The following is an 11,868-nucleotide window of genomic DNA, read 5'->3' as shown; positions in this document are numbered from 1 at the left end:
GGAGGAGGAGGATGCTGAGATGGACAACGATGGTGAGGATGAGAGGGGGGCTGCCGACGAGACCACCGACAGTGGCGTTGCCGGGGGTAGCTCGGATACTACTACCGAGGCCAAGAGGAAACGGAAGCAGCGGCGCCCAAACAGGGTCGGCACCACTCGCGACATAATCACCGCGGTGGACGCCAAGACCGGGATTCCTACTGAGCCCAAGCACGTGGCGAAGGGGTACGGCCTCCAACTGGGAGCAATCCTTCGGGACGTCGTCGACGTCAACGAGACGAAACTCCGAACCAAGAAGAAGCGAGATCTGCAGGCCCAACTCCTTGCGCGGCTGCACGCACGGTATGAGTTCCCTGTGGAATACAGGAACGAGGATACCAAGGATAACATCGTGAACAGACGAGCCCTCTCTAAGTTCTCCAAGAACCTCAGCGGTTATAAAACCATGCTGAGGGGGATGCTTGGTGACAATGAGACTTGGGAAGAGATCCAGCGCCACTTCCCGCGGATGACGCTGGAGCAGTATAATAAATTCTTGGAAAACGAGGAGCTCGAGTACACCAAAAGACAATCGACACTGGGGAAGGAGCTGGCGGATAAGAACATCGGTCACCACAATCTCGGTTGCCGTGGCTTCGAAGGCAAGCAGCCGGTATGGGACAAGGAGGACCAGGCCTACATAAATGCTGGCCTCGAGCCCCCTTTTGCCAAGTACAAAGACCCACTCTTCAGGGCATATCTCAGGTCCCGATACCATCGAGAATTGGCTGGGAAACGTGTCACGAAACCTGATGTGGTGGTGGGAGTTGAGTTGGTCGCCGACGCGAAGGTGATGGCACTAGAGAAAGCAGTGGTAAGCAATTTACCAGCTTATTAATTTGATACTGCTCACCAAGTCCATTACATTCTAAAATTGTTCATGTTACTTCGGCAGCTTGGCGGAACAAGCAGCCGCCGAATCAGCTGGCTCCTCGTCCCGTACGTCGACCGGCAAAGTCCCGTGGGACACGCCTTTTATCGTGGGTCGAACACCGTGAAGGCGCGGCCGCTTTTGGACAAGCCCCACCGTGTCCCCGGCGCCGGAGGAGGTCGCAAGCTTGCCGACTATGGCTTGGACGTGCCCTCAAGCACTAGGGAGTCGCGGCAGGCGCAGAAGGACAGGGAGCACGAGGCTCTTCTGAAAAAGGTGGCCGACCTGGAAACAACCATGGAGCAACGCGTCAGTGCCGAGGTTCAGCAACGAGTCAGTGCCGAGGTTCAGCAACGCGTCAGTGCCGAGGTTGCTACCAGGGTCGATGACGCGCTGGCCAACAGGGTCAATGAAATCATCCCTGATCTTGTGCTGTCGATGAAGAATTACTTCGACGCCGGCGGTAAGGGACCGATGCCGGTTATCAGCCTAGGCGCCAGCAACTCGGACAACCGGCCTCCAACTAGACACGCTCAATGCACACCCAACTTGGTGACTCCACCCGCCGGCAATGTCGGCGCTAGAGAGGATTCGCCGGACCTGGGGGGCCCCAGTACTAGCCCCTCAGTCACCTGCACGCCTGGCCTCGGTCCTTCAACGCGGGCCGAGCTCGACGCCCTCACGGTAATTAATTTAGTCTCTCAAGCTCTACAAATTAGTTACTTTGTCGTCGCCCCTCTCTGACCTACACATGTTTTCACAGGCGAACGCGACTCCTTGCACCTTGCTACTGAATGTGGACAACAAGTTGAAGGCTGTAGCGAGCGGCAGTGTCATCCTGCCAACACAGCGGATTTTCCACTGCGTCAGGATGGATGATAGCTTGAGCCGGGTTCGCGTGAACCGGTCGTTACCGGGATGCCAAGACCTCCATCCTCCTTATCAACCCCCGGAAACGGAAACCCCGCTCACTCTCGGGGACCTCAAGAATCACATCCTTCTATGGCCGAAAGCCCTAATTCGGCTGAACACCGCCTCAGGTTCGGACGCAAGCTATGGCATGGTCACTCCTCAGGATGCAACGGATGCCCCGAGCCAAGCCAAGGTCCCAGCTCCAACGACTGCTTTGACGGCAGGCAAAGGCAGGGCCAGTGCTCCACCGGCTTATGATCAATTTGAGCCCGATAGTCAGCCCGATAGTCCGCACGAGAGTCAGCACGAGAAGGCGTTGGACATCGATCAAGCTCCCATTGATACGTTCATCGCCGAGCTCGACGCCGACGCGGTTTCTCCTTACAAGCCACCCGCCGGTCATATCCTAAAGAAGAAGTTGTTCCTTTCACAAGAAACGCCCGAGCAGGAGGACACTACCGCCTTCACCGCTCCGCCCCGAGTTGGGCTTACCCCGAGGACACTCCTTGGTGCGACCACGGAAGGTATGAAACAAAACGCCGCTCCGGCCAGTTGCAGTAAGAAGAAGGGCAGGAAGCGGAAGAAGTCGGGAGATGTTGCGGCAAGCAAGATAGTGGTTAATGACAAGTTGCCGACCCCGTGGAGGAAGTTGCATCACTTAGGCGAGCCGATGCTGCCGGCACACTATGTCAACAAGTTGACGCCGGATATGAGGAGCGTGCATGATGCTATTCTAACAAAGGAGAAGCTACTTCTTCAAGATAGAAATCCATCGTACCCGATTTTGATCGCCAAGGTGCCCACTGGCTTTGGCTTTGTCAACACATACCCCGCGGACTTGATATTCATTCGGTACGAAGACATCTTCGTGCTCTTGCACATGCAACAGCCTAGACCGAAGCTTGGTCCGCCTCATGTCGCTCGGCATGGCGCACGATATCGCCATGGAGAACACAACGCACATCGCTATCATGGACCCCTACTACATGACTCCAACTGCCGCCCAGACCGAACAAGCGTTTCTCGCCAACTATATCAAGAATTTCTTGGTGTTAAACAAGGATAAGAGTTGCTTTGTCATACCATATTTCCGCGAGTAAGTATTTGGTTACTAAAGTACCCTATATTACATTCTTTCATGAATTTCCTTACTAGCTGAGTATGATGGTTTATTTCCATTTTGCGCAGTTTGAAGTATTGCACCCTCCTCCTCTTTTACCCGTATCATTCCGATGTCACTTATCTCGACTCCGGGCTTGATAAGGACAAAGACTTCACCGACCTTAAGTCTACACTTGATAAAGCCCTCAACGGCTTCATAGCTGAGGTTGGCGTCAACAAACTCAGGCATGAGAAGAAAGTTAAGGGTTGCCATGTGTGCAACCACATAACCAAGTTCCCCTGCCTAAAGCAATCGGCGGATGACAATGGGATGGAGGCATGGTTTGCCATCCTACAGATGAGGGCGGTTGTAAGGTCTCAGAACGATCTCTTGTTGCCATCTGCTCTGCGGGGGAAGTTCGTGAACATGGCGGACACCACCGATGAAAACGTGAGAGGCGACTTCCGTGCCATCCAGCGGACCATTTGCACAATACTCTGGAGGGATGTCATCATGAATGGTGGCTTGTTCAACTATGCCTCCGCACTTTCTAATTCCGAGATACAAGGCCGATTAGAAGATGGATGTGACGAGAGAACATTCAACACGCTCGAGGGCATCCGTCCCTTCCCGCCGAAGTAGACTTGAGTCAAAAACTTTTGTGTCCTGCAAATGTTAGTCATAAATTACATAAGTATTTTTTATGTTTGTTCTTTTGCACACCTATATGTTATATCTCTCTCTATGGATGTACTAACAACTTACATTTCTTTGTTGTGTGTTTGCATAGATGACGTACTATGTCGTCTACCACGGCAGGGTTCCTGGAGTCTACGAGGACTGGGAAGACTGTAGGAGGCAGGTCCACCGTTTCAGCGGCAACAGCTACAAGGGGTACACCACTTTGGAGGAGGCGGAAACTCGATACGCCAACTTTCGAGCGGGACAGAGGAGGGAGATGTGGAGGACCCCTTTCATCGTGATGATGCTTGCCGCTACCGCCTCTCTAGTTTACTATGTCATTGTTGTTTAGCTAGGTCGTCGACTGGACTTGTATGTATTTGTGTAATATGTGCTACTTCGAGTCGTGATGGTTGAACCATATGGTCGACACTTGTGTTATTGATGCATGCATGCATGTTATGGACATTTCGGGACTTTCTAATGATGTGTATCTTGCTAATGATGTGTATCTTGCTAATGATGTCTATTTCTACTGTCATTCTGGTAATTGCCTGTATATTCTATGTATATGCTATGAATTCTGGTGTATATACTGTGAAATTCGAGTTTTTTTATTTTTTCTCCTGTTAATATTACCACTGGCGAAATTTTCATGTATCCCTGGCGTTTTCCAAATCGCCAGCACTATGACCTGATACCCCCGGCGAAATGGGAAGACGCCGGCGGTAAAACTTACCCCCGGCGAATAGGGTAAAACGCCAGCGGTAAAGGCTCTTACCACCGGCGAATTGCAAGGCGCCGGCGATGAGGCATTACCACCGGCGAGGTGGTCGCCGGCGAATGCAAAAACGCCGGCGGTAAGGGTTTCTGGGGCGCCGGCGGTAGTCTATTTCCTAGTAGTGAGTAAGTTAGGATTTGTATTGTTTCGGAACAAATGCCACATTTTTCTGGGTAATATCGAAAGGGTAATATTGGTACATCAGGAAGGGAAGAAGCATAGTGCCCAAAAGAAAAGAAAAGAAAAACTGCCGAAGGTCCAAACGGCTTGACGGTAGCATCCTTAGTTTCCTATCTAGCAGAACGGCCCAGTATTTCATAGAAGACAACCACAGTAATATTCGGCCGGCCCACTACACCCTAACGTTAAACAATAATGCAGTGTGTTTAGGGATAGGTGTTTAGTCCCACCTTGGATGTTTACATGGAGCAGGACCGGTTTAAAAGGGGAGCTCCACGGAACAATAGCACGACCTTACTTGAACAGGATCTTTCCTATAGGTTCGTACCGTTGCATCCTTGACTGATAAGGAGGCAATCACTCAAGCTTGGTTGATGACATCTGACCTGTGGGCCAGAGCGTGATTAACGGCAGGAATCATCGGTTGCTTGGTTCCGTAGCTGTAGATGATCGTTCATGTTCAGTTCGTTCTGAGCGTGTTGGCTCACAGGTTGTCTGACAAGTGACTCTCTTTTTTTGCCCCATTCCAACATCATTTAGCTGCATTTTGCAATGATTCCATAGTACACAAGTGCAAAGCAAGAGCTGCCATGTAAGCGGCGCCATCAGCTGCACGAGATCACTCGAACGTGTACAGTTTTAGCTCTGATGATCCAAGTTGCCAATCTCTGCTCATCAGATCCAAGTTGATAGCTCACATGGCTTGACCAAAGATTCCTGAAGCCCTTTTTGCAGCTAGCAAAATGAGCAAAGCGTCGTTGTTGCTCTTGCTTCATGCGGCGGGGTCAGAAGACAGAAGCTAATGCGGGTATGGAGCTGATCGAGCCATGTCTCGCGGCAAAGCTTCTCCCCGGCGGTGGCCCAGACAACATCTTTCCCCAGATCGAATCCTCTTCGATCTACTTCCGATTTCTGAAAAGCTCTCCTGCACATGCGTTGCACAGTACGGCCGGGGCCAACTCACCGTGTCTCACTCAATCGATCCGGCGGATTCCTCTGGCACCGGCACCGGCCATGCCCTTGAGATTCCTAACGGCTTCTCAAACAAGACTTCTCTTGCCTGCATGCGTGTGACTTTTTCCTAGTTTCTAGTGAGGATCTGATGAGCCATTTGACTATTTGTGATAATAATTCACATACTGTGCAGCCACTCTATGGTTTTCATCGAGGGCATGGCTCTATGAGGAATGGCATCCCATGAAAGTCAACAAGTGGTCGCCTGGTCGGTCCATCCATGGCCATGAGTGCCCCCGTGCTTCTCTGACTTTCATGCTCCACATCACCGAAAAATGGCGACAGCCCCACACGGTTGAGGTTAGGGAGCAATTGCCGGCTTGGCGCGTACGTAGGTCGCTGCTAACTTCTAAGCTTCTTCCTAACTTTCTACTCGATCAGACATTCAGAGACCTACTACGTGTGGCTACTTAGTTAGTTGACTGTAGCAGCAGTACAGGCAATGCAGATCACAACGACATGGTGACTACCTACTCCCTTTTGACACCATCGCATTTATTAGTGGCGAGTCAACGGCACCTGTTAGCTAGATTCCACGTACTACTGCCAAGCATGGAAATGCAGCTTGCATTATTTTCCAGAAACGGCTTTACCTGCACATGCGTATATGGCTCAACCCAACAAGTGATCTAGCTATGCAATGCGCAGAAATTTAACCATCTAGCTAGCTAGCTAGCAAGCTCTGTGTGTAGAGCGTAGCAGCTTGCGAAACAACATGGCCACAGGGATAATCGAGCTGTCCCTCCTGTTCAGGCTGTTGGTAGTGCCTAATAAGCAACGAAGCACCATGCACATGGCAGTCCACTCCAGAGGCCTTCTGGACGTGGGATACGTATAAATGTATGATGTAGGACGCATATACGGTACGGCCTCCATCGTGCGACGCGGCGGCCGTCACTGCCGCCGTGATCTTCGGACGGCTCACCGGCGGTAACTTCGCACGCACACTTTAGTTAGCTTGCAAATGCAATGCAACGCAACCTTGCGAACTGGAACTAATAATGTACATACAGTCTAACATATACACATATATACGGCTTGAATGCTGCCGCGGTCGCCACTGCCGCCGCGACTTCGGACGGCTCGCCGGCAGCGACGTCGCAGATCACTTCCAAGAGCAGTTCAGCCAAGTTACTAGTGCAATGCAGTGCAACCTTGGACGAGAATACTCTAATCCTGACGTGATATGAAAATAGCATATATTTTCTTGTCTACGTAATGTTTCCATCAGCAACGAAGGAACATCCACGCACACAGGAACTGATGCAAATTCGACAGTGACTCCAGGGGAATTTGGAGCGCAAAGTTCGCCCGATGTAAACCAAAAAGGGCAAAAGGGAGAAAAGGGTTTTGACCCGTGCACCCAGGCTGTGAATGCGATAGACACTGGCTCCACAGGCCCATTTGGCCCAGTTTACCTAACGCAATCACCAACGGGGGTGGGCCCCGGCGGCCAGGGACACACCGTGAGGCTGTGGGCCTCCCTGGGCTTCCGTCAGAGCCCACCTTCGTATGTGAGCGTTTTGGGCCCCAGGAATGCTGACCATGGAGGAGAAAAGGTAACAGGAAGGGTCTTCCAGATGGAGAGAGTTTTCCCTCGTTTCACACTGGCTGAATTAGGTGCGAGAATTTCACAAGACATGAAAAGGCACTGTATTATTATTCTCACTTTATGTTACGCCTCTTGCTTGTAAATTATTGTTCCGATTGAGCTGCGACAACTAGTTTTGTACAATCTCTTTCGTTGCTATGGTTATCTGTTCTACGAGTGTGCATGACGTGCACACAGCACAACGGGATTTCAGATAGGTGGAGAAAAATCAAAACGTGTAGTACCATTTGTCGAAAAAGCTACATCATAGTATATTGGTGTAGAAATGGCAAGCGTCGTGGTTACAAGCTAGCTAGAAGGAATAGTGATCTCAAAACCAGCGAAACCACATAGGTCATTCCGCACGACCAACCTAAGGGTGACTCTTCTTCCCAAACCCTAGCATCGCCTGATGCCTACCTCCCACCCCGGTGGCACTGTGGTGGTTCTATGTTGTTATCACCGACATAGCACCTCGCCCTGCAGGCTGGCTAACGTGGCTCGGCTTCCTCCTTGTATTGTCGTGCTTGGATGGTAGGGAGGCAATTTGCTGTTTACGGGGGTAGCTACACACCCATACGCTTAGCATCGATTGATTGAAGCTGTATAATCCCCTTGTAGCTTGTTTTGCTAGTCAAACAAATACTTTTGGTGCACAAAAGTTGTTTAAGAATTTTGTTTTGAATTCTTTTGGTGAAGGTCAATTCACATTTCAAAAAACGGCACAACGGGGTTTCAGATTGGTGAGGACAAATCAAAACCTCGTATAGTGCCATCTGTCGAAAAAGGAACATCATAGTATATATATTCGTGTCGAAATGGAAAGCGTCCCTGGTGGCTAATGAACTCAAAACCAGCGAAACCACACACATCATTTGGTGCAACCGAACCAAGGGTGACTCTTCTCCCTGAACCTTAGACTTACCCGTCGCAACCCTCCCATCACCGTGGCAATGGGGTGGTCTATGTTGCAGTAAACGTCACATCGCAGTGGCTCGAATCTCTCCTTATCTAGTCGTGCTTGGAGCTTAGAGGTGCAATTTGATATGGTGTAGCTTTGCACCCATGCGTTTGCCATCTATTTAATCCGTATAACCTCATTCTATCTTGTTTCCATAATAGAACACATATTTTTGGTCTACAAAAGTGGTTTTGGAATTTTGATTCGAATTAGTTTGGTCAAAGTTAACTCATAAACCAAAAAGTCAATGAATGAACCTCGGTCGGGGCAAGCCCGGCATATGTTTTTCGATGAATTTGAGCTTTCTCTCTTTGGCGGTCCAGGTGGTTGTTTCGCATGATCTAATTCGAGCCTCGTGTAGCCGTTGTGAGGGTGGTGGGCATTGTTGATCGTATACGGCAAAGTCCGGGTGATGGATGGGAGGCGCGCTACTAGAAATCCCCACCCCCTAACATAGGATGGGTGGCGACGTCGATGATGGTGCTTATGGGTAGACTTGGATGTTGTGATCTTCACAATAGTGTCAGGAAGTTCCTTTGGTAGCTAGATTGTGCTCTTTGGTGGTCCACTTTTTTTTTGCGGACGAAGTAAGGCCATATATCATCTGAAATCAACCCATACAACAAAATCTTTAGAAGAGACATATATAAAATGGATCATTCAAAAGTTTAGCACCATCTTCCTTTTGCATCCCTCGACAGCGCGCAATGCGACCTCAAGTCTTGAGGCGTAGCAAAACTCGTGCTGAAAAAAAACTTGAAAAAATTCAGCCTCGACAACCACTATCTCGAGAGATTGGTGCTTCTCAAATTGAGCAAGCCTTTTTATCTTGTTTCCAAACCCACCAGCTAAGCTGACTAGTTGTTGGATAATTAGGCACAATTTCCATGATTAATTCCAGAATATAAAACATGATGGCAACAACTACTAACATGTGAAACTCAAACATACTAGATGCATTAATCAACATGAGTAGCAGCAGCGCAAACGGTAAAGCATCCATCGCTAAACAGATCGAGATATGTCGCACGTACCGATCTGATGGAGGTGGCGGTGGAGGTGTAGCAGATGATGTCGCAGCAGTAACGTTGTTGATCACAACGTTGTTGACGACGGGTCGAAGTAGACGGCGTTGAAGACGACGGTAGGCAGCACCGCCCGACTTGGACGGAAGGCGACCCGTGATGAAGAGCTTGAGCAGTCGCGCAGAGCGCTTCCCAAAAACCTAATTCGCCCTCTCCCGTACATGATCACAAGGACGAGTGGTTCCGGAGACCCGCTCTCCCGTTCGCCGATGCACGTCGGCGCGCGGGATGGAGTAGGCTACGATGGCGGCGCAAGCAGAGAGAGGTGGAAACCCTAACTCGTGTATTGGATGTGTTTCTGCGGTAGCCGGGGACTCTGTTCGTTTTCCTGAGCTGCAAAAAGTAAGGAAAGTCGTCGTGACGTGTCGAGACGAGACGAGACAAGGAGGAGCGCGCGTGTAGCACTCCTATTCTCACTCACTTACTAGTGGTGGAACAACCCACCTTATAAGGTGGTCTAACTTCCTCCCAACTTTCCATGTGGGACTAAACTTCCCACCTCTTGCTTGGGCTCAAACTCACAAGGCTGCCACTAAGTGGGCTTTGAGATTTATAGGGAAAATCTGAAATCTAGTATGGACCACCAAATGTGGACCCAATATTTCAACACTAGTCATGTGAATCACATCACGGGGAGGGGTTTAATTTCCTTGCTAGCTCTTATCGGATCATTGGATGGTTGACCTTTTGCTTGGACGGATCAGTCACGGATCATCCCCCGCAGTCCTAACTAGTAACATGTGTGTTAGGCGCACACGCTGACACTGGGTAAGTAGTTAATTATTGAGCTTAGTTAAGCTGAAAACAAGAGATTGATGCCAACAAAACGCTAGGGTCCAAACGAGTTTGGATCTGCCCTCCGATCTCGGCAGCTGTCGGGCAAGAAACGGAGTAGACCCGGAGAGTGACGAAGGAAAGTCAGACCACGCTTTGACCCACTAAACCCTGTCACCAGATCCCCTAGAATATATAAAAAAAACAGGTCCCTGATCGATTGAGCAGGTCGTCGCTAGGGCTAGGCCAGCCTGCCGTGTCAACGCGGAGCCTAACAGCGCGAAAGTCGCACCCCGGCGTCCCATGCCTTTTCCCCGGTGAGGTGACGCTATCGGCCGATCGATGCCGGCGCGCGCGCGTGCCTGTTTTGCAGGCACGTGTACTGTAGGCGCTGCTGCGGCGTGGTGATTGGTGAATGGCCACGTGCATGCCGTGCGCGCACTAGCTAGCGCTGGTTGCCGCCGTGCGCACGCCTGCGCCGGCCGCCGGGAGCGCGCCGTGTGTCGCACACCGGAATACGGCGGAATTATTCTCCGTCGCGCGCGGCAGGCTGCGGGTGGTTTCAGTTCCCTCCGGCGCACGGCAGACGACGGTAGGAGAGCTTGCCGTCTATGACTCGATCGATCCACCACCAAAGGAAATACAGAGTCTATGCATGGATTCGGTGCTATGTAAAGCATTTAACAACAAGCTTAGAATTATGGTTTTCACTAAGCATGTTGCCTTTAGATATTTTTTTTAAAATAAAACTGAACTTATTTACAACCTATATGCCTTAGATCCCACTGCCTAATTTTTTTTCCATACAAATCAATAGTAATCCATGGCATTATCATACAAATGGGTTGCAACAGCGCTTGCTTGCCACCTGAATTTGTTGCCAAAATTCATTGAACGCTTACTTGCCACTTATCCCATTCCCATGCAATGCCTCGAGTTGATGAATTTGATCATTCCAAGCCAAGTACAATTCATTGTCATCGTCCGTCAATTTGGCCTCTCTACTTTTGATCTCCTTTATGCAGTGCAGAAGAAGAACCACGAACAACAATATCTCGTAGGCTTGGCCTCCTCCATCTCCTCTGTCGCCTTAGCCTCCTCCATCTCCTCTGTCGCCTTAGCCTCCTCCATCTCCTCTGTCGCCTTAGCCTCCTCCATCTCCATCTATTCCTCCGGTCCGACCTCATTTGTATCCGCCTCTGGCTCGGCCTCCTTGGCTCGGACACACCCGACTCGGCGGCAGCGGGTCACACATCGGCGACCGGGGGTGGCAACAATCCTAGGACGTGCAACATCTTCCACGGATACGCCGGGGCTGCGATATGGCCGGCCATTGACTCGGAGGAGGTTGCTGGTTCCAGCTTTTGGCAATGACATGGCGGCCCGATTCGAACTCGATTCCAGTGATGGCGAGCCACACTGTGAGGAACGGTAGGGCAGGGGAGAGTGCGTGTAGCCGCAGAGCGTTTTGGTGGTTGGCGGGGGCATCGCCAGCGGCATAGAGGGCACTGGGTTACATGGCCGGCGGGTGAAGGTATGGATAAATTATACTCGACCGCTGCTTGGTCAAGTAAATATAAGGGAGCGCGGCGCGATTGAGCTGCTCTAATGATTATAAGGCATCGGTTATATACGTGCAGGTTAGAGGAGTAAAAGCAAAATTTTACTCCTCTATTCTAACCTCCCCTTACTCCGAGGAGGAGATAAGAAAATCCGTTTTTCAAATGGAACACAATAAGACCTTTTAATATAGTTAAAGCCAACTTATTGATCTGTTTGCTAAAGTCCATGCAGGGTAGTTGGATCTGTTCCATATCAGTTTTGGTGAAATCATTCTTTTAACAAAAGTTATGGATGCGGAACAGATTCAGTAATAC

General features: G+C 50.2%; 1 non-coding gene across 1 annotated transcript; it reads left to right on the top strand.

Annotated features, from left to right (window-relative positions):
* Positions 1–4,854: 4,854 nt before the first annotated feature.
* LOC127337355 (small nucleolar RNA U3) lies at positions 4,855–5,071 on the top strand. Its single transcript, XR_007873764.1, has one exon. It is a non-coding gene; the product is annotated as a small nucleolar RNA U3 (small nucleolar RNA).
* Positions 5,072–11,868: the final 6,797 nt, after the last annotated feature.

This window comes from Lolium perenne, chromosome 2, assembly GCF_019359855.2.
Source record: "Lolium perenne isolate Kyuss_39 chromosome 2, Kyuss_2.0, whole genome shotgun sequence".
NCBI classification, from domain to species: Eukaryota; Viridiplantae; Streptophyta; class Magnoliopsida; order Poales; family Poaceae; genus Lolium; species Lolium perenne.
This window is presented reverse-complemented; position numbering and strand designations above follow the sequence as displayed.